Here is a 19,321-nt window from a genome sequence, read left to right on the forward strand (position 1 = left end):
GCTTCATTTATTTTTATGGCTAAGCAGTGTTTCATGGTGTATATATATCACATTAAAAAACTCAATCATTGGCTGGGCACGGTGGCTCATGCCTATAATTCCAGCACTTTGGGAGGCTGAGGCAGGTGGATCACTTGAGACAAGGGGTTCGAGACCAGCCTGGCCAACATGGTGAAACTCCATCTCTACTAAAAACTACAACAATTAGCTGGGCATAGTGGTGGGCGCTTGTAATTCCAGCTACTCAGGAGGCTGAGGTAGGAGAATTGCTTGAATCTGGGAGGTGGAGGTTGCAGTTAGCCAAGATTGTCATTGTACTCCAGCCTGGGTGACAAGAGTCAAACTCCATCTCAAATAATAATAATAATTGTAATTCCAGCACTTTTGGAGGTCAGGGTAGGCGGATCATGAGGTCAGGAGATCAAGACCATCTTGGCCACCATGGTGAAATGCTGTCTCTACTAAAAATACAAAAAAATTAACCTGGCAGGGTGGTGCATGCCTGTAGTCCCAGCTACTAGGGAGACTGAGGCAGGAGAATTGCTTGAACCCAGGAGGCAGAGGCTGCAATGAGCCAAGATCCCAGTAGTGGGATTGCTGGATCAAATGGTAATTCTACTTTTAGTTCTCTGAGAAATCTCCATACAGTTTTTCATAGAGGTTGTACTAATTTACATTTCCACTAAAAGCGTATAGACATTTTCTTATTTCTTCATATCCTTGACAATATTTATTATTTTCTGATATTTTAATAATAGCCACTTTGACTGGTATAAGATGGTATCTCACTGTGGTTTTAATTTTCATTTTTTCTGATGATTAGTGATGTTGCACATTCTTTCATATACTTATGGGCCACTTGTATGTCTTCTTCTGAAAATGTTCATGTCCTTTGCTCACTCTTCAATGGGTAATTTAGTTTTTGAAATTGTTGAGTTGCTTGAGTTCCTTGTATATTCTGGATATTAGTCTTTTGTCAGTTGCATAATTTGAAAATATTTCCTCCCATTCGGTAGGTTGTGTGAGTATTCTTTTGCTAAGTTTTAAAGTTGAATGTTGAATTAAAGTCCCATTTGTTTATTTTTTGTTTTTGTTGCATTTATATCTTTGAGATCTTAGTCATGAAGTCTTTGCCTAGGCCAATATCCAGAATAATTTTTCTTAGGTTTTCTTTTAGAATTTTTATATTTTCAGGTCTTACATATAAGCCTTTAATTTTTGTCTATGGTGAGAAATAGGGGTCTAGTTTTCATTGTGCACATGGCTATCCAATTTTCTTAGTACCATTTATTGAATAAGGTATTCTTTCCTCACTGTATGTTTTTGTTTACTTTGTCAAATATTGCTCATTTCTGGGTTTTGTTTTTTGTTCCATGGATCTATGTATCTATTTTTATGCTAGTATCTTGCCGTTTTGGTTACTATAGCCTTGAAGTATAATTTGAAGTCAGGTAATGTGATGCCTCTAGCTTTGTTCTTTTTGCTTAGTATTGCTTTGGCAGTTTAGGCTTTTTATTGGTTTTATATAAATTTTAGGATTAAAAATATGGAATGCTTCACGCATTTGCATGTCATCCTTGTGCAGGGACTGTGCTAATCTCCGTATCATTCCCATTTTAGCATATGTGTTGTCGAAGTGAGTACTCCTCTTACTTTTTCAATGCCTTCCATTTCTACCTCTGATACGATCTTTGATGATACTATTCAGATGTTGGCCAGATTGTCTGAGAGCTCCAAACCTGACTGCCTTGTCTGGCCCTTTCAACTGCTTTTAGATGTTAAGCCACTAGCCTATGTAAGGGAACTATATGAAGTAGGCATTTATACTTGCTATGCTTTTTACTGTCGAGATGTTGCCTGTCTCAGCAAACGGTGACTTCTGAATGCAGTGCCACGTGGTAGATTCCTCTCAAGTCTCAGTATTAACAAAACTGTGTACTTAACAACTGCCTTTAATCATCCGGGTGAGTTACTCTTGTAAGGTGAGTGTGTTTCCACATAGAGCAGTGCACGCTTCACCAGCTTGAATACCAGGAAGGTTATCAGGAAAAGCTATGGCAAAATCATGATGGCTTTGTTGCTTTTCCATTTTTATTCTACCATCATTGTATTTCCCTTGGATGTTTATTCCTTTACTCTCTCTCTCTTTCTCTCTCTCTCTCTCTATATATATGTATATATATATGTATATATACATATATATATGGTGCATATATACATACACACACACATATATATATATATAAATACACACACACACACACACACACACACACATATAATCTCATAAACCGCTTTAATTCCTTGTGGAAACAAATTGTAGTAGAGGTAGCAAATCTATATCCAGATACCTCTGTATTATGTAAAATATAACAGTTTTGTCAATATGCTTTTTCCCTCCCTTGATACCATCCGTTGACTGTAACAATGGTTCTCAAATTCAAGTGTGCATCAGAATCAGCTGCATGTCCCCAAAACACAGATGCATTCGATAAATGTTAGTCAAATAAATACATACATAGGAAGTTCCTGCTTGGGAAACAAGATATTTTCACGGGAAAAGTGTGATAATTTGTAAGTAAAATGACTATTTTTGTACTGGGAATAACGCTTCATTGGTGCCGGCCCCATGCAGAGCAGAGCCACTGTGCTGATCAGGAAGTATCTGAGCAGCGGCTAATGAAGACTGCTAAAGCCTGCTTTGCTGTTTCGTCCACAGGCAGCATCTGTCCTGTGGCTCCTTTGTCCTTCTTCCACCTCCTCGCAGTTAGAGGCTGCTGAACAACAATGGCAATGACTCAGGAAACTGTTGTTGAAAAGTCCACGTCAAGTTCTCTGTATGTCACCGAAGACAGGGACATTTGGGGGAGAACCTGGCTGCTAATCCTTTCTTGACATGAGGGAAGACTTTTTCTCTTTCCGTAGTGAGCAACAAGGCCACTTGGTAACCTACAGAATTATCTACCTAGCATTTCTGAATCTAGAGAAATACACGCTTGCTTTATGAATGGGCTTATTACATGTATGTGCTGAAAACGAGATATGCTGCTGCTCAAGCTTGCAAGCGTAACAGTTTTATCCCTTTTCGCAGATGAAGAAACTGAGGTTCATGGAAGTTAAATAGCCTGTCCACAGAGCACAACAAATAGGCAACTAAGCTAGGGCTTCAACTGAGATCTGTGAGAATCGAAGCACATGCTCTTCCTGCCCCTCAGTAGCTTTCTTGCTAACCGCCAAGAGACTCGGCTGCCAGGAACATCACAGCAGGGACCACTGTCAATCATTGGATCACCAGTCTTTAAGATTTGCTTTTGAAGAGAGATTTAGCTGCTAAAAGAAAATATTAATATACTAAAAGGATAATACTACCATACTTCATCATATTGCTTCGTTTTAATACAGGAAGTCTCCTCCAGCTTAAACATTTGATGTTTAAGAAGCTAACCAGCAAGCTGCCCTCTGGGAATGCATACCGTCAGGGTTGGTCAGTGGCCCTAACATCACGTTCACAAGCCAGCAGCTTTGTACAGGCTGTCAGGACTCAAAACGTGGTACCCTGAAGCACGGCATCTTGGTGTGCTGAGTACTATGGGCTGAAGGACATTGGAAGGGTCTCAGAAGCAATGTCTCTTTGACCTTCTTCCATCCTCCTGTCTCCCACCTTTCTTTCTCCCCTGAAGTGAGTCATGGCAACCAGAATTCCTCTTTCCCAAGATGTGTCACAGAAACTAGAACCCCTCTCTTCCAAGGGAAGCTGTGAAACCCAGAATGGTCACTCTCTGCCTTTCCCTACCTCCCTTGAAGACCCTCATTCCGGAGGGGCTTGGCCCCATACCCAGGAGGAAGGAATGCTACACAGAGAAGTTGAGAAGAAGCTGAACAGTCAGGCCTTGCTGGGCTCCCTGCTTAGTCTATCACCCTTCAGTCCATCACATGTCTATACTGCTGTCCATTCTTTGTCAAACCTAAGAATAAAAAATGTTTTCCCTGGGTCTTTGGATCTTCATTTCTGAAGAGTCCCATGTTACATAAAACTTTGATTACATTCATTTTCTCTTGTTAACCTGTCTTTTGTTATAGGAGTGACTTACGATGGGCGAGGAAAGTATCACACATTTCTGCCCCTACAAAGCCAAACATGCTGGTCTAGGAATGATGCAAAGTTCAAGGCCATAGCTACTCACAACCTTTTCTCTCTGCCACCAAGACTTGTAGATATGATGTAAATAATTTTAATGTTGAAATAGAGGTGAGCCAATGCAGACAATAACTTCTCAGTTATCAACAAAGGTTGGTAAAAGAGCTCACATCCATGTATTCTTTTCCCTGCAACAAACATTTATTCAGCATCTGCTAAATGACAGGTGCAGTTCCAGGGAATAGGGACCCAGTAGTGAACACAATTCAAAAAGTCTATTCCTTCATGTGCTGGGAGACAGGCAATAAATCTATTATGCATAAAATGTTGATAACGGTACCATGTCTTGCTTACTGCCTTCTGTAAGCAATCTTTTATAAACTCTTTGCTGACTTGAAGGCATTGAAAGTTTTACAAGAATATTGGCTTGTTTATTAAAGAGGAAGTATAGTAAAATTTGCACTCATTACAGGTTGAGTATCCCTTGTCCAAAATGCCTGGGACTCAGAAGTGTTTTGAATTTCTGATTTTTTCAGGTTTTAGAACATTTGCGATTTACTCTACTTCCTGGTTGGGTGTCCCAAATCTGAAACTCCAAAATCCAAAATCCTCCAATGAGTATTTCTCTTGAGTTTCATGTTGGTGCTCACAAAGCTTTGGATTCTACAGCATTTTTAATTTTGGATTTTTGGATTTCAGATGCTTGACCAACAATATATTCGAGCAAATATTTAAAAAACAGGTATGTCTGCGTGGCCAGCCCTGTCCCAGGTATCTTATATGTATTATCCCACTTAATTATCACAGCAGCCCTATGAAGTAGGCACTCTATTATCTTCATTTCCCAGAGGAGGAAAATGAGGTACAGGAAAGTTAAATAATTTACTTGTAGTTAATCCAGGAAGTCACACTCCAGAGCTCACAGTAGGCACTGCTACACTGTCAATGACAAATACTGCCTTTGTCACTCAACACAGCGATGGAATGCCACCAAGGCTGCAGCATATGGCTGCATAAATTGCATACAGCACAGCTGGGGATGGGGGTGGCAAGCTGACCGTGTGTGGTGCAGCAGACCTGTTGCTTTGCTATCACTGATTGCAGTTAGACAATGTCCTTTAACTTAAATATACCTTAACATAAGCATAATAAGACACCAGAGGAAAATCATGCTTTCCAACATAAACTAGAAATAAAAATGTTCATCTATTATTATTATTTGCCAACGAGACAATAATTAAAACCATGGAAGCCATGTATATTCCAGAGATATGTATATAGGCTGACTATATACTTATGTACACTTTAGATAGGCCATTTAAAGCGTAGTAAAGTACGCTAGCAGTTTGGAGGACGGGATGAACTTCTCCATACAAAATGCTCACACCTCCTAGCTTAACCTGGAGCTTCCAATTTCTGTATGGCCACTTCTCACCATCTGCTTATGTTGGCGCAGGCTGGGAGGCAATTCGTTTCATTCAGGGTGGCGTCCTCCACTACACTTATGAGTAAAGACCTACAAGCTAAGTAACAGAAATAAGGAGGGGGAAACGAACCCCCAACAAGCACTTCACTGGGTGGCGTCCCTTGCAGTCTGCACTGATGGGTGTTCGCCTAGCACCCCCTGCCCACGGCAGCTGTTCCTCTGACTGCTGACGGGTTTGCTTCCTTTACCCAAATCTGTGTCAGGGCAACATTCCACTGAAGTACGGTTATAAGTTTCATCTCCCAGACAAATAAACAAGTAGCCTATATTCCACCAGAGCAGATCTGAGTATGAGCAATGGCTGTGGCCAGAGGGCCTGTGGCCAGTATGAGCGCCACTGGTGTAAGTCTGAGAGGTGGCTTTGGGCAGCAGCAGGAATGTTAAAAGGATGTTGCTTGAAGGACAATAGTTAATTTCATATCTGAGGAAACTTTTTGGATGCTTACTTAGCAAATGAGATTCAAAATTTGAGCTGCTACTGCTTTCTTATTCTCTTTACATTCTGCATCCAGGGTAGGTCCAGTTTCAGAAACGGCCTTCTCATTGCCTTGAATTTCTGTCTGGTTTCCTTCCCCCATAGCATATTTAACCAGAAAGAAGGCATCTTCTCTTACTATTCTGCTTTCTGCTTGTGTGAGCTTAGAAATGTATTGTTCTCTCTCTCTCTCTCTCTCTCTTTCTCTGCTTTTTTCCTCTCGGGAAGCTTGTTAGGAAAAACCAGCTCTATAAATTGCAAGTTTTCCTGCAAAGATCCTTGGCATATAGCTGGCTGCTATTCATCTTTTTAAAACATGATCAACATTCTGTGTCCTGTAAAAAAAGAAATTCCTTTAGAATTATGTAACTTAACATTTCTATCAAGGTTGATTTTTGTTTAGACCCTGGCAATTGCTCTGCATCATGGCATATATATAAAGCTTGAAGGAATAAATGATGGAATGGTGGAGAAAAATGCTTATAAGTACAAATAGGAACCCTGTAAAGGATTGGAATCTGGTGGCAGGTAGACATGGTGTAAGACTAGACCCATAAGTAATGGAAGACTGTACCGAAGAAATGTACCCTATAAAGCTTATAAAATAATTGGAATGGGGGATGTGGAAAGGGAATCTGATATCGGCAACACAGCATGTCTCTCCTGTGAGCTGCTGTTAGTTTGAGGTAACTGATGTCAATTCTGTCTGCCCCGATACCTGACATTGTTGTTTCTCATCAGTCCCTCCCCAGGAACCCCCACTATCTCTCCACTTTCCAACACAGATGTCTCTATTTCTGGGCACCAGACCCTTTGGAAATAACATTTTAGCACCTTTTAAACATTTGCTTCACTACTGAGTAGTTATTTGCACATTATTCTGTCTTCTCTCCGAATGAGAATTCTTTAACAGTCAGACTTGTTTGCTCAGCAACTACCCCAATGCCACGCACAGAATGAGTGCTCAGTAAACGCAGAATGAATAAAACAGAAGGAGGGGAAGAAATCCTATCAGCTTATGGGCTCACTTTTGTGTCTCATAAATGAATGGATACTCCAAGACTTGCAAAAGAGGAACATTATGCCCTTGGGATGCAGGAGGAATCACACATGATTGTGTTATATTAGATTGGGTTGGTTAGAGGAAAAAAAGAATTTGGCCTCAGAAAGCTATTTTCTTCAGTGTGGGAGTTTGATGTAACAGAATCCTGCCTTTGGATATTTCCTTATTTGGTTTTGGTTACTGATAACAAAAAGGACAAGGAGAAAGATATTAGAAATGGTTCAAAAGGTATTCTGTCCAATCCACCCTGCCTCTTCCATCACCCCCTTGACCTCATCATTTTCCTTCCTCCAGGATGGTCTTTCTACCCTCCAAATCTGATCGTGTCCCTTCCCTGCACAGAGCAGTCTCTATTCCTTTCAAAATAATGACTAGAACCCTTGCGCAGCTTGACAGCCCCTCCTGGCCTTACTCTGAACGCCCTCCAACCTCATTCTTACTCTCCTCTGCCACTCCCTCAAACCTAGGCTACAACCACCAAACGACTTGCAGTTTTCCTTACTCACCCTGGTTCCCTGTTCTTTATGACTTTAATGATGGTGCTTCCACCCTCCACTTCAGCAATGCCCTTCCCTGCCTACACAGCTCCTACTCATCCTTCAAAATTTAACTGCTGCTCCGCCCACCGTCTCTCCTTCACTTTTCACACAGAGCTCTGTCCAAATCTAGCAAGGCTCTGCAATTGTCTCCTACACTCATGTCTTTCCTTCTCATCCTCTCTTCTCCCACTGTAAGGTGACCACAGTGATACATAAGGACAATACACTTTCTGCTTTACACTCAGTCCACTGCTTATCAATAACGAGCTTTATAATCTCCCCAAACTATAAAAGCTGAACCACATGAAAAGGAACACTGGAGTTGGTTCCCTAGGGATACTGGCCACCGTGCTGCTGGCTATGAAACACGATCGCTCACCTCTGTGAGCACTTAGCTATGGCCTGGGAGAAGAATCTGATACCTGACCTACAGTCCCCTATGTCTTCATGGGCGGCAATATTTTACCACCCACATGGGGTATTTTCACTGTGCTTGAACATTTCCGCTCAGTCTAAGAAATCTCCGCCTCCTTCATTGTGTTTCTCAGAAAACAAAGTGGGTTATTATATTTGTTCTCAGCAATATTAGGGAAGCAATCCATAGATATGGAGTGGAAACAAAATCAAACCCTAGAATTAGGATCTAATTCCCAAGTGATAGTGAGCTATAGGAGAAGTCTAACAGGAATGCCTCAACCTCTCAGTTGGCCAATAGAACCCTAAGGTGTCTGGTGTCTGTGGTACCCTGACACGTTTCTTCTCGCACTTGGAAATATTCGTTTGTGAGCTTGTCTTTCCACTCCACCAAGCTCTCAGAGAATAAAGTGAAGTTCATGGCTGCCTTCCCACTTCCCAGCACAGTAGCTGCCTGGAGCACAGAACCTCAATACCAGCAGTGAATTTCACAGTGAGAAAGTTATTTCCATTTCCATTCTCTTTTAATCCTTTTAGTTCTGGCAGAGCAGAAAAAATTGATTGTGTGTTTTGAACACCCCTTTAACATTTGTTTTTCCACCCTTTTAAGTAGGCCCCAGTGCACACAGTATCTACCTGGAAATGAGTCACTTTCTCTGTCTTCCTTGTTCCTTTTTTACGGTTAATTCTATCCCAAATGGGAAGGCAAATGAGAGTAATATCAAGCTGCTTTTAACAAATGTATTCAAATAAAAATAAGTCTATCTGTGGAGAACTATTAAGTTAAAATACAACATCAGTAGAAATGGACCTGGCCAAGATCATGATGATGCTACATAAAGGAGAGATGTTTAGAAAACACTGGCATACAGCAGGTGCTCAATAAATGTTCATCTGATGGATAAATAAATCTCTCTTCCACCTCCTCTTTTTTTTTTCAGTTTCTGTAAGTTTCATAATAGATCTGGCTCAGCCTCAAATTTGTATTACTGAATTTGTCTCATATTCTGAGCGATAGTACTGTATCTGCTTTCTGCTCGCCCCCCCCACCCCCTATGGACTAGCATGACCTACTCATAAATGTGCCATGTTTCTTTTAGTTTAGCTTTAAAGACTGATGTCAGACATTCAAAGTCCTCCAGAAGCTGGCTCCAATCTATCTTTCCACACGTATCAGCCCAAGTTCTCCTACATAAACCATGCGGATATTTGTGATTTCTGGAGTGATCTGCCTCTCTTCTAAGACCCAGAAGCGCTTTGCCTGTGGGGAGACATTCACCATGTGTACGTTGTATTTAAGATACTCCTTTAGCGCCCTGTACTCTCTTTTCAATACATGCTCTTGGAAGGCAAGAACCAGTTCTCATACATTTTTCTACGTCTAATCTTGTTGCTGACGGAATTAAATAAATGAATGGAGATGTTTGGGGACATACTGAGGGAAGGAAATGTGGAAAATTAATGACCTTCTTACAAGTGCTACCTGAGCTGAAGAAACGAACAGCAAACCCAGCAGAAAGTGAAGCTCACTGGGAACGTGGTAATCGACCCAATTTGATCAAGGGAACATACCTCCTTTTTAAAAAGGATATGCAATCATATTTTTAAAAATACTTTTCAAAAACCATTATTTATAATTAAGTCCAAATCCCTCTACTTTAAAGGCACAAAAATTGAGACAACATTAGAAGCATAATGTAGGGACACCCACAGATTTACATATGACCAGCAGAGTATTCACTCTGCAAATACGCATGGGGAAAAGGTCCTTGGGTTCTTTTGCAGAAAACCTTTTAAACCTCAGATGAATCACACTATAAAATTCCCTTAACCTTAGACGCAACCACAAACCATAAGAACCATATCTGCAGCACGTAATTCACTCCACTGGGTCTAATATTTGTTGGATGTTTTATAGAAACAATGGAGGCGGCTAAGATGTCTGGTTCGTTAGGTTGACCGTTCCTTTCAGGTTGAAGTGATATTGCCACGAAAAACATTTAACAAGATCCTCCTACAATAGCTGACTCTAACATTTAATTTGTTGTTTTGTCTCATACCAGATGCCTCATTAGAAAAATAGCAATATTGAAATGGCAAAGACAGCAATGTTAGTAACATTAGCGTTTCTAGAACTATTCTGCAAAAAACAAAAACAAAGACAGATTTTCCTGGGGCTGAATACTGGCCTGAGTGGACCTCATTTGCATGATCTCCTAGAGAGACGGTCACTTTCATAAAGAAACATTATTAATCAAGCCAAAACTCTGGGTTTAAGGAAAAATTTTCCTTCCTGACCCTAGTCTAGTGAGAATTTCCTTCTGTTCCTTTTACAACATCAACAGAATTGAGGAGATGAACTCTTAGGAGCATTTATATTAAGTGGGGATAAATCCGCTACGTAACCAATGGCTGTGAAGGATAGCATGTTAGATTGGTCTCCTTTTTCAGGAGATTACCCAGACAAGGCCAAACAGGGCACACAGCTCTGCTCCACAGCCCACCAAGGGCCAAGCAGGGCAGGATCAAATCTAGACGAGGTTTGATGGCTCAGTGGTCAATAGTGGCTATATGGTAGGTGGCACTAAGGCTCAGGAAGCCTGCAAATCCTATGGTAATGCTGGGATGGCTTCAGAATGACATAACCTTTTAGGGAAATAGAATTATAGAAATCTTTATGGGAGTCCTTAATCCTGAGGCTAAGCCAAAGCAAAATGTAACCGTGGGTTTCACCTAGTCCTGCCTCAGAGCCTCAGTCTATGGAGTTGAACTGTAATAGCACTGATCATTGGCATTCTTGGAGTTACCATTTGGTGGGTTTTTAGTGATGATTAAAGAATCTTGTAATCCCAGCACTTTGGGAGGCCAAGGTGGGTGGATCATGAGGTCAAGAGATCGAGACCATCCTGGCCAACATGGTAAAACCCCATCTCTACGAAAAATACAAAATTTAGCTGTGTGTGGTGGCATACACCTGTAGTCCCAGCTGCTGAGGAGGCTGAGGCAGGAGAATCACTTGAATCAAGGAGGTGGAGACTGTGGTGAGCCGAGATTGTGCCACTGCACTCCAGCCTGGCAACAGAGTGAGCGAGACTCCGTCTCCAAAAATATATATATATTCAAACCAGGAGAAAATGCTCCTGATTTCCTACACTTTAACCACGTAATGAATCAGTATTTGAGGAACACACGGACCTCATAATTAAAGCAAGACTGTTAAGATTAAATATTTTATTCTTATAAAAGAATATAATTGATACAATTATCAATTGATAATGCTTGAAAATGCTTTTCACTCCTTCAGAAACCTTAAAATCACTCTGTCTTTCAAGACATACTTTGGATCTTGCTCATTTACATCTTGTACATCAAATATAAAGGTAATAAAAGAATGTACTCCACTTATTTGGCATATTAGATACATTTTCTAGCCTACTGAATATGCATGGTTTTGCAGGGTTTCTTAATAGAAACTTCAGTCCTATTATTCATTACTATTATTATTTTAATATCGGTTTGCTTTTCCCTATGTAGCTCTTTCTCTGACATTGGAAAAATAAACCAGGACATTTGAAATGTTCTGAATAAAGGGAAGAACCAAAAAGAGTATAAAGATAGTTGGAAAGTCGCCCTCATCAAAATCATTTCCATACAAAAATTTAATTATAATTACCGACTTGAGGGGTATTCATTACTTGGTATCAAAGAAAACATTTAAAGAAGGCCATGGTAACTCTCCATCTTTCTCCCTGACTTTTGCCTTTTAAAAATTATTTCCTTTGCCCCTCTGGAAATTTCGAATCACTTGTTTGCTAAAAGTCATAATGAGACAATGCAATAGGCCCCAGCTAAGCAGTGAATTTGGAACTAGAAAAGGAGCATAAAAACAGCCAGGTCAGAAGATCCCCAAAGTCTGTTCTACGGATCTCTAGTCCTGAGAGATACTCTGTGAGAAGAGTTTTGGTACAATGTGTTTGGGGGAAGCTGGTCGTTATCATTCTCACTTAGAGGCACGGTACCCTTTACAAAAGGCTTCAAAGTTTTACAAAGAAACTTTTTGAACAGTTTTGCTACAGCATTTTGTAAAATTGTCAGATCCTTGAACCCCCTTTGAAGAGTACCTCTAGCCATTGCTTGAAATGACTGAAATGACTATTCTGCAAAATATATCTGAGGAATTGCTGACCTATCCCAAGTCCCTCCTTTTACAGATGAGGAAACAAAGTGTGATTCACTCTCCTTTCACCTAAACCCTGGTTTACTCATAAGAATCTTGGGGAAGTGTGGATAACAGGATTTTCAAATTGATGCAAACTTTCTCCATCTTTATAGTAGAAAAGGATGGAACTCCATGTGGGAAGGAACTGAATTAGCCAAGGTTACTAATTAACAAGGGTCTAGAAACCAGAATGTCTTCACTTCTGCTTCGTTCTTTGCCCACCAAAAAAATGCTGTTACCATGCTCTGAGATTTCAGAAATTATTATAGCTTGCATTTTGCTTTATCTTACATTGAGTCTTTTATTATTTTCTCTCAGGACAGTTGAAGTCCTTTTAACAGAACTCCACCTAATCCACTCACCAGCTTAAGGGACACTTTATTCTCCCTGAAAACATGGTCAGGCTGCCTGGAGTGAAGGAACTCTCAAACCGGTAAGCTATTCTAGATGTTTCCTCAAATCTATTTATATTAGTCTAATTTGAAATTACAATTCTGCAATTTACATGTTACAAAAAGTGCTGAAGTATGAGTGCAGAAAACAAGAGTCATTTTTCTAAAAATAAAATGGTAAGCTGTGTAAAGCTGGAGAGACATGAGCTGTTAAGGTTGCTGCCAAAGTAGCTGTGGGTGAGACCAATGTAAATAATTGGAAAAATATTGAAAATTTAGGATTCTGGACTCAGATTGCTTTGCATTCTACATTTAAAGAAACTGACACTGGAATTTATAGATAATACAACATGAGTGTGGTTTATGCAAGAAAGAGAAGCTGGAACTCCAATCAATAGGTTCGTTTAAAAACAACCACCACCACCTTGTTCCTTCAAGAAAACATTAGTGAATGAATATATGTTTGCATGTTTTAAGTTAAAACTTAATGTTTGAAGAAAGTATTTTTAAAAGGCTCTCGAATTTAACCTTTATAAAAGCTGACTACCAGCACAAATAAAACAGTTTAGGGAAATCATTACTATGTGTCTAAACATTTTAAAATGCTTATTTAACATATTAGAAAAGCACCCCATTTCTGTGTGACAGTATATTTTGAATTGTTCTCTGTCCTATTTTACTTTTCTTGATTGCCTAAGTGCTTCACCAGTAAAACTAGACCAGGGGGTGAGGCTCATTGCCCCAGGACTGCGAGGACACAAAGGGCTGCGGAATAAAAGCCTCCCCAGCTCTCACACAGTAGTTAAGAACATCTTGACTTTTAACTGGGTGGACCAGACACCAGAGACAGCCCAAGTCTGAAGGACTCAGAGCATTGTTAGAAAATTACCTGGAGAACAGAGAGCTCCAGGGTCATTCCACAGGAGTGCTTTCTTACTGGGAAAGTCAGAGATAACTTACTGGGTGACCGGAAGGGCTTAAAGGGGACCAAACTAGAGTTCACAGTTTCTGATCCTTTTTTAAGTCTGAAATATAGTAAAAAATATATACATTAGCCTTCTGTATTGATGAGTTCTGCCTCCACAGACTCAATCAACCTTGGAATGAAAATGTTTTTTAAAAAACAACAGTTACCATGATAACAATACAAATAAAATGCAATACAGTATAGCAATTATTTATGTTGTATTAAGTATTATAAGTAATCTAGAGATTATTTAAATTATATGGGAGGATATGCATATGCAATTACATGTAAATATAATACTACATGATTTTATATTGGAGACTTGAGCATGCATGGATTTTAGTGTCAGTGAGGCCAGGGAGAGGGCCCTGGAACCAATACCCCGCAAATAGGAGGACTGTAGTTTACTTCCTGATAAAGTGTTAGGAAAACCAAAGTACTACAGCAATATATTCTATCCAATTTGATCTTTCCTAGCCTATATCCTCTTCTATTTCATTTAAAAATGCTGGCCATGAACACTACATTATTTCTTGACCCGCAGTTTATAAAAGTTTATAAACAATGACTGGTGCCACTGGAAGGTTCATATCTCATCCTACCACCTCCTAGGGTCAATACCTGGTGTGGCAATAGAAATACTCAGATAAAATGTGGATGGAAACTATCCCAGATCTCTTGCCTGAAGTCCAAGCTGGTGAAGACAGCAAGCCTGTAATAGAAACCTCCAGCTTAGGCTTGATTCAGGCTGGAGCTGATGTGGAGGATGAGTGACCTCAGAGAGCCCCTCAGTTCTTGGCTAGAGAAGGGAGGAAGAGGTGACGATTCCCCAGGAGTTGTAAACATGCAGGAAGAGGTATGTGGGTGGGCACGGAGGACACCCACTTCAAGATCAAAGGCTGTGAAAGAGACCACAGGTATCATCAACAGTTGGCCATATAGAAGACTTGAAGGCCAGGGTACCTCTCCGTGGATGCCAATGACCAGGAGGGATGAGCCAAAGGTCAGAGGCCAGAGAGGCCAAGCTGTGAGGACATAACCTACCCAGGATGCTCAGTGAGCCTCCCAGCAGAACAGAAGGATATTCAGTTTCATCACATATTTATCTAAAGAGACAGCCTTCACTGCAGCAGAATTTTGAGTTCTACGTGTTGACTATAACTGGAGCCTTAAGAGCTTAGTCTAATTTAGTTGTAGAAACTAATAAAAAGTTATGCTCCTGCACATATGATTTATGATAGTAAAATTTTCAACCTGCTATACCTGCACTGAAAAAATGTTTGGCGTATGAAAGCAATGTGCAATTCCTGCTGTTATTTTTAACAGTTATCAGTGCCAATGTTCTAGGCATTGTACTGAACAGAGTCGGACAGAATTCCCTGTTCACTTGGCTCATGGGCAAAATGAGAAGAACACAGTATACAAAGAGATGGTGTAATGGGGAAGAGGGATATATGCGTGATTCTGAATGTGGCATATTTAGGAGGTATAAATAATCTCATGATGTATTACTTAGAGGTGGTTGTCATATAGGACTAAAACTATGCACTCATAGTTTAATAGATTAAATATCTCAAAAATAGTGCATAAATTTAAGGGAAAAATTTTCTCTTAAATTTGGCTGGCTGTGATTCCAGGATCTTCATCAGTATTCCTGCAAAATTACTGATTTCTGGCCCCCATTCTTAAAAGCCTAGGGTTTGGCCTGGCCATTTGTATTTTCAGAATGTTCTCTTGATTCTGATCTGTAGTTCAGGCTGGTGGCCACTGCCATAGATAGCCACGTGTATTTTTAATAGATTTGCTATATATGCTTGCTTATATGTTTATCTGCCATTCTTAAGAAGAGGGAAATAAACCATTTAGGCTAACTTGCAATGAACTTTTTCTCCATAAGAAAACATCCTTAAACATGATAAGATTAGCATGTAACATTCAATTTTGCATTAATTATAATACATTTTTAGTAAACTATATAAAAAGTAATAAGCCTACAAAAATGTGTTTGAAGCATCATGCCACGGCTAGTATGTTCCTAAAATCTAGAATAATAAATGTTGTTAAGAGGCAAGCGCTTGCATATTTCAGTTTGTAAAATGCTTACAGCACAGTAATAGGATACCTCATTCATCTTTTTTTTTTTTTTTTTTTTTTTCCTGAGACAGAGTTTCACTCTTGTTGCCCAGGCTGGAGTGCAATGGCATGATCTCTGCTCACTGTAACCTCCGCCTCCCAGGTTTAAGCCATTCTCCTGCCTCAGCCTCCCAAGTAGTTGGGATTACAGGCATATGCCACCACGCCTAGCTAATTTTTTATATTTTTAGTAGAAACGGGGTCTCTCCATGTTAGCCAGGTTGGTCTCGAACTCCCGATCTCAGGTGATCCACCCACCTTGGCCTCCCAAAGTGCTGGGATTGCAGGCATGAGCCACCAAGTCCGGCCTCATTCATCCTCTTTACTGTTCTGGTCACTAGGCATAGTTTGTGTTTTGAAAATTCTAGCCTGGCTTGCTGAAATCAGTAGAAACAAAGGCATACTCTATAAAAATATGGTGGTGATATTTAGAATCATAAGTTAGAAACGAACTTTTCTCTACATTGGAAAATCTAAGGAACAGTGATAGTTTTATACCAACAACTACCTGAGTGTTTGTTGCCATGGCAGTCTTTAATGAGAGGAGGCAAAGGCTGGTTAAAGTAGTTTCTGTCCTAAACAGTTGAAACGACTTGCTGAAGATCTTTCTTAAGTGAGATTTTGTACCACAGGCAGGAAAGACTGCTTAGGGTCATGGCCTACAGGTTTTGAGCACCTAAGTTCCCTTATTCAAGACTCAAGATCCCCCAAACCAAGTGATTAAAGTTAAGGTTTCAGTCTTTGACAGTTAATAAACTTTGACTGTGATTTGTAAGTTTCGAGCTGTGTTCCCAAAGGGACCGACTATCTAATAGTAACACCCAAGAACACTAGATACTATTTTGTTGACATTATTGATAGGGTTCTTTTTTCTTGCTTTTGATTTTTTTTTTATTATTTAGTGATGATAATTACTTTTATTTCACTGAGATAGCAGTTAAATGAAAAACTCTCTCTTTCTCTTGGTTCTTCCAATAAATAGTACAACAGTCAATAGATAGAAAATTCTTTGAACAGCAGGGATCATAGACATGCTCTATTTCTGGTGTCCTTCTGGTGTGCTGAACACAGGGGTTTGGTTGCTGTTCACTGCCCATCTTAAAAGACACCTTCAATGAATTTTCCCTTTCTGTTTACCTAGAATTCCTGAAAACTCCATTTAGATATTACATATAGAAATTTCTCTTGCCTAGATAATATATTTAATGAATTTTGAGTTTTTGAGAAAAAATACACTCCCCACCTTATATTATAAAGTCAATTTAAGTTCAGGAATCACACAGATAAAACTGCAGCTTTCTTGATCTAGTGTTATTTCTCGTGGGTTCAATGAGAAGTTCCTGAGAGTGTCCTTTCCAGAAGCATAGGAACAGGAAGTCATTATTTGCCTTTTTTTTTCATGATTAAAAACTTTTACAAGTTCATAGCCGGACTACAAAAATGAATACCTGCTGTTGGCTATCAAGTATCCCTAGCTAATATTAAGGAATAATGAAAGCATCCTCTTTCCAATGAGCATGTGGACTATCACATCGCATCATCATTCAAATGCTAAAGAGTCACAAAAGCAGTCATTTGGAGTTTTATCTCACTAAACTGAGGATAGCTTCCTTCCTCCACCTCCATTTTCAAAGTAGTGAGAAGGTAATATATTTGCTGGCAATTTCTGTATTATTATTATTTTATCCATTGCACAATGAAAGGAAATTAAGAGAGAGAAATTTGATGATTTAAGGCAATGCATGGAGAGTGGTGTCTGGATTTGAGGAAATAAACAGGTAGCCTGAGACCAAAATTTTCATCCATTAAAATCTGCTGCTTTCTATAGGCCAATTCAAATTTGATAGCCATTTAGCTAGGACAAAACAGAAACATATGGGTAGGTGATCTCAGGTGGACTGAAATTTTTCCATCTTCTTAGTGAACTCTAGAACAATGAAAACTAAAAATGGCTACTTGGCAAAAGGGCAAAATTGGCAATTAGGAATCATTGCCATCTGCTAGTGCCTGCCTTTGTGGTGTCCGGGGGAAGTTGATTATGGAGCTGTATTTGTAGCAAGCTTCAATGGAGTGACTCACCTCCTTTCTTGGACAGAAATAAAGGATTGGAAAGGGATACCTCATTTTCTAAACATATAAAAATATTGCAGAAAATTAGAATAGGAATCTTTCTGATGACATCAACAGTGTCTAAAAAAACATGAGCCACCAACAGAGAAGGTTGAGTGGAGGTGGGACAAGATTTCTATAAAACCTGTCAGGATTGTTGCTTGCTGGGAATTAGAAGGAGTCATAGTTCTAATCCTGGTTTTGGCCCACGAATTGCTGGAGGGTAAGACATTTAAACACTCTAGAGTTTAATTTCTCCAGCTGTGAGTTGAGAAACACTTAGATGAGTACAACCAGAGCAAAATCCTATTAGAAAGTTTTAAATGATAAATGCCTATCAGGTAAACTTGTGTTCTCCCTGAGGACAAAAGCATTAACTGGGCACCTACCCCGAGCCATGTTTGGGATGCAGTTTTTGTGCATTTTTTTAGGATGAGGCCTGGATCTTATATATATTTGATTACTTTCTGCATAGTGATTGGCTTATCCACTGTAATCAATAAATATTTGTTGAATGAATTGATTTTGCATAAATTATCTCAAATAAATTAAATAAACCCTTTTTCTAAGGGTAGGAGAAGGCAATAGAGGTATTAGTCATACAAATAAATCAAGATTATATCCTTACTTAAAAGGTTTCTTCTTTTACCCTCATAATTAGAACTGTCATTTTATATGATTATCAGAAGTGTATTCCCTAGACTGTCAGTAGATGGATTAGAACATTTGGAATAAGTAGGAAGTTGTTTGCTCATTTTCAAGTTGTTGAGTGACTAGAATATGTCTCATTGTGGTGTATATGGTGACATGGTATACATTAGTTAATTCAATCACCCAGCAAGCGCATGACATAAATTTTCAATCCTACAGAAAGGCAATCCAAGCCAGTTTTCCAATGAGCTGATTGACATCTCTTTTGTGAACTATTTAGCAGGAACTCAAATAAACAAGACTTGATTCCTTTTACTGAATCATAGCACCACTTCTCCTATTGAAGCTGGGCTGCCAAAGATGTGAATTGATAACATCTACTTAGCTGCTACAGGTTCAGCATGTGCCAGAGGTTGAATATTTACTTAATGTCAAATTAGCATACAGCAGTGAAAAGTCAATCAATGGCAGCTGGTTATCAGAGTGGGTCCCTGGACCTCTAGCAGCAGCATCATTTGGGAGCTTGTTAGAATGCAAATTTTCAGATTCAAGGCCTGCTGAATCAAAAACTGTGCTTTAGTAAGCGCTTCAGGCTGATATGCACTAAAGTTTTGAAACTGCTGATGTATAGTATTTAATGCCCCAAGAAACAACTGAGGATTTATTCTTCTTAGTCCGATTTATATTTTGGAAATAAAAGTTTGTTACATATTAATCTGTTCTGCATGGATATCT

General features: G+C 39.5%; 1 protein-coding gene and 1 non-coding gene across 6 annotated transcripts in view; both read right to left on the reverse strand.

Annotated features, from left to right (window-relative positions):
• Positions 1–19,321, reverse strand: part of DLGAP1 (DLG associated protein 1) — a 966,546-nt gene that overhangs the window by 384,696 nt on the left and 562,529 nt on the right. The window lies entirely within an intron of this gene.
• Positions 1,541–1,644, reverse strand: LOC120361702 (U6 spliceosomal RNA). The gene has a single exon (XR_005577842.1). It is a non-coding gene; the product is annotated as a U6 spliceosomal RNA (small nuclear RNA).

The sequence above is a fragment of the Saimiri boliviensis genome, chromosome 13 (genome assembly GCF_048565385.1).
Source record: "Saimiri boliviensis isolate mSaiBol1 chromosome 13, mSaiBol1.pri, whole genome shotgun sequence".
Classification (NCBI taxonomy): Eukaryota; Metazoa; Chordata; class Mammalia; order Primates; family Cebidae; genus Saimiri; species Saimiri boliviensis.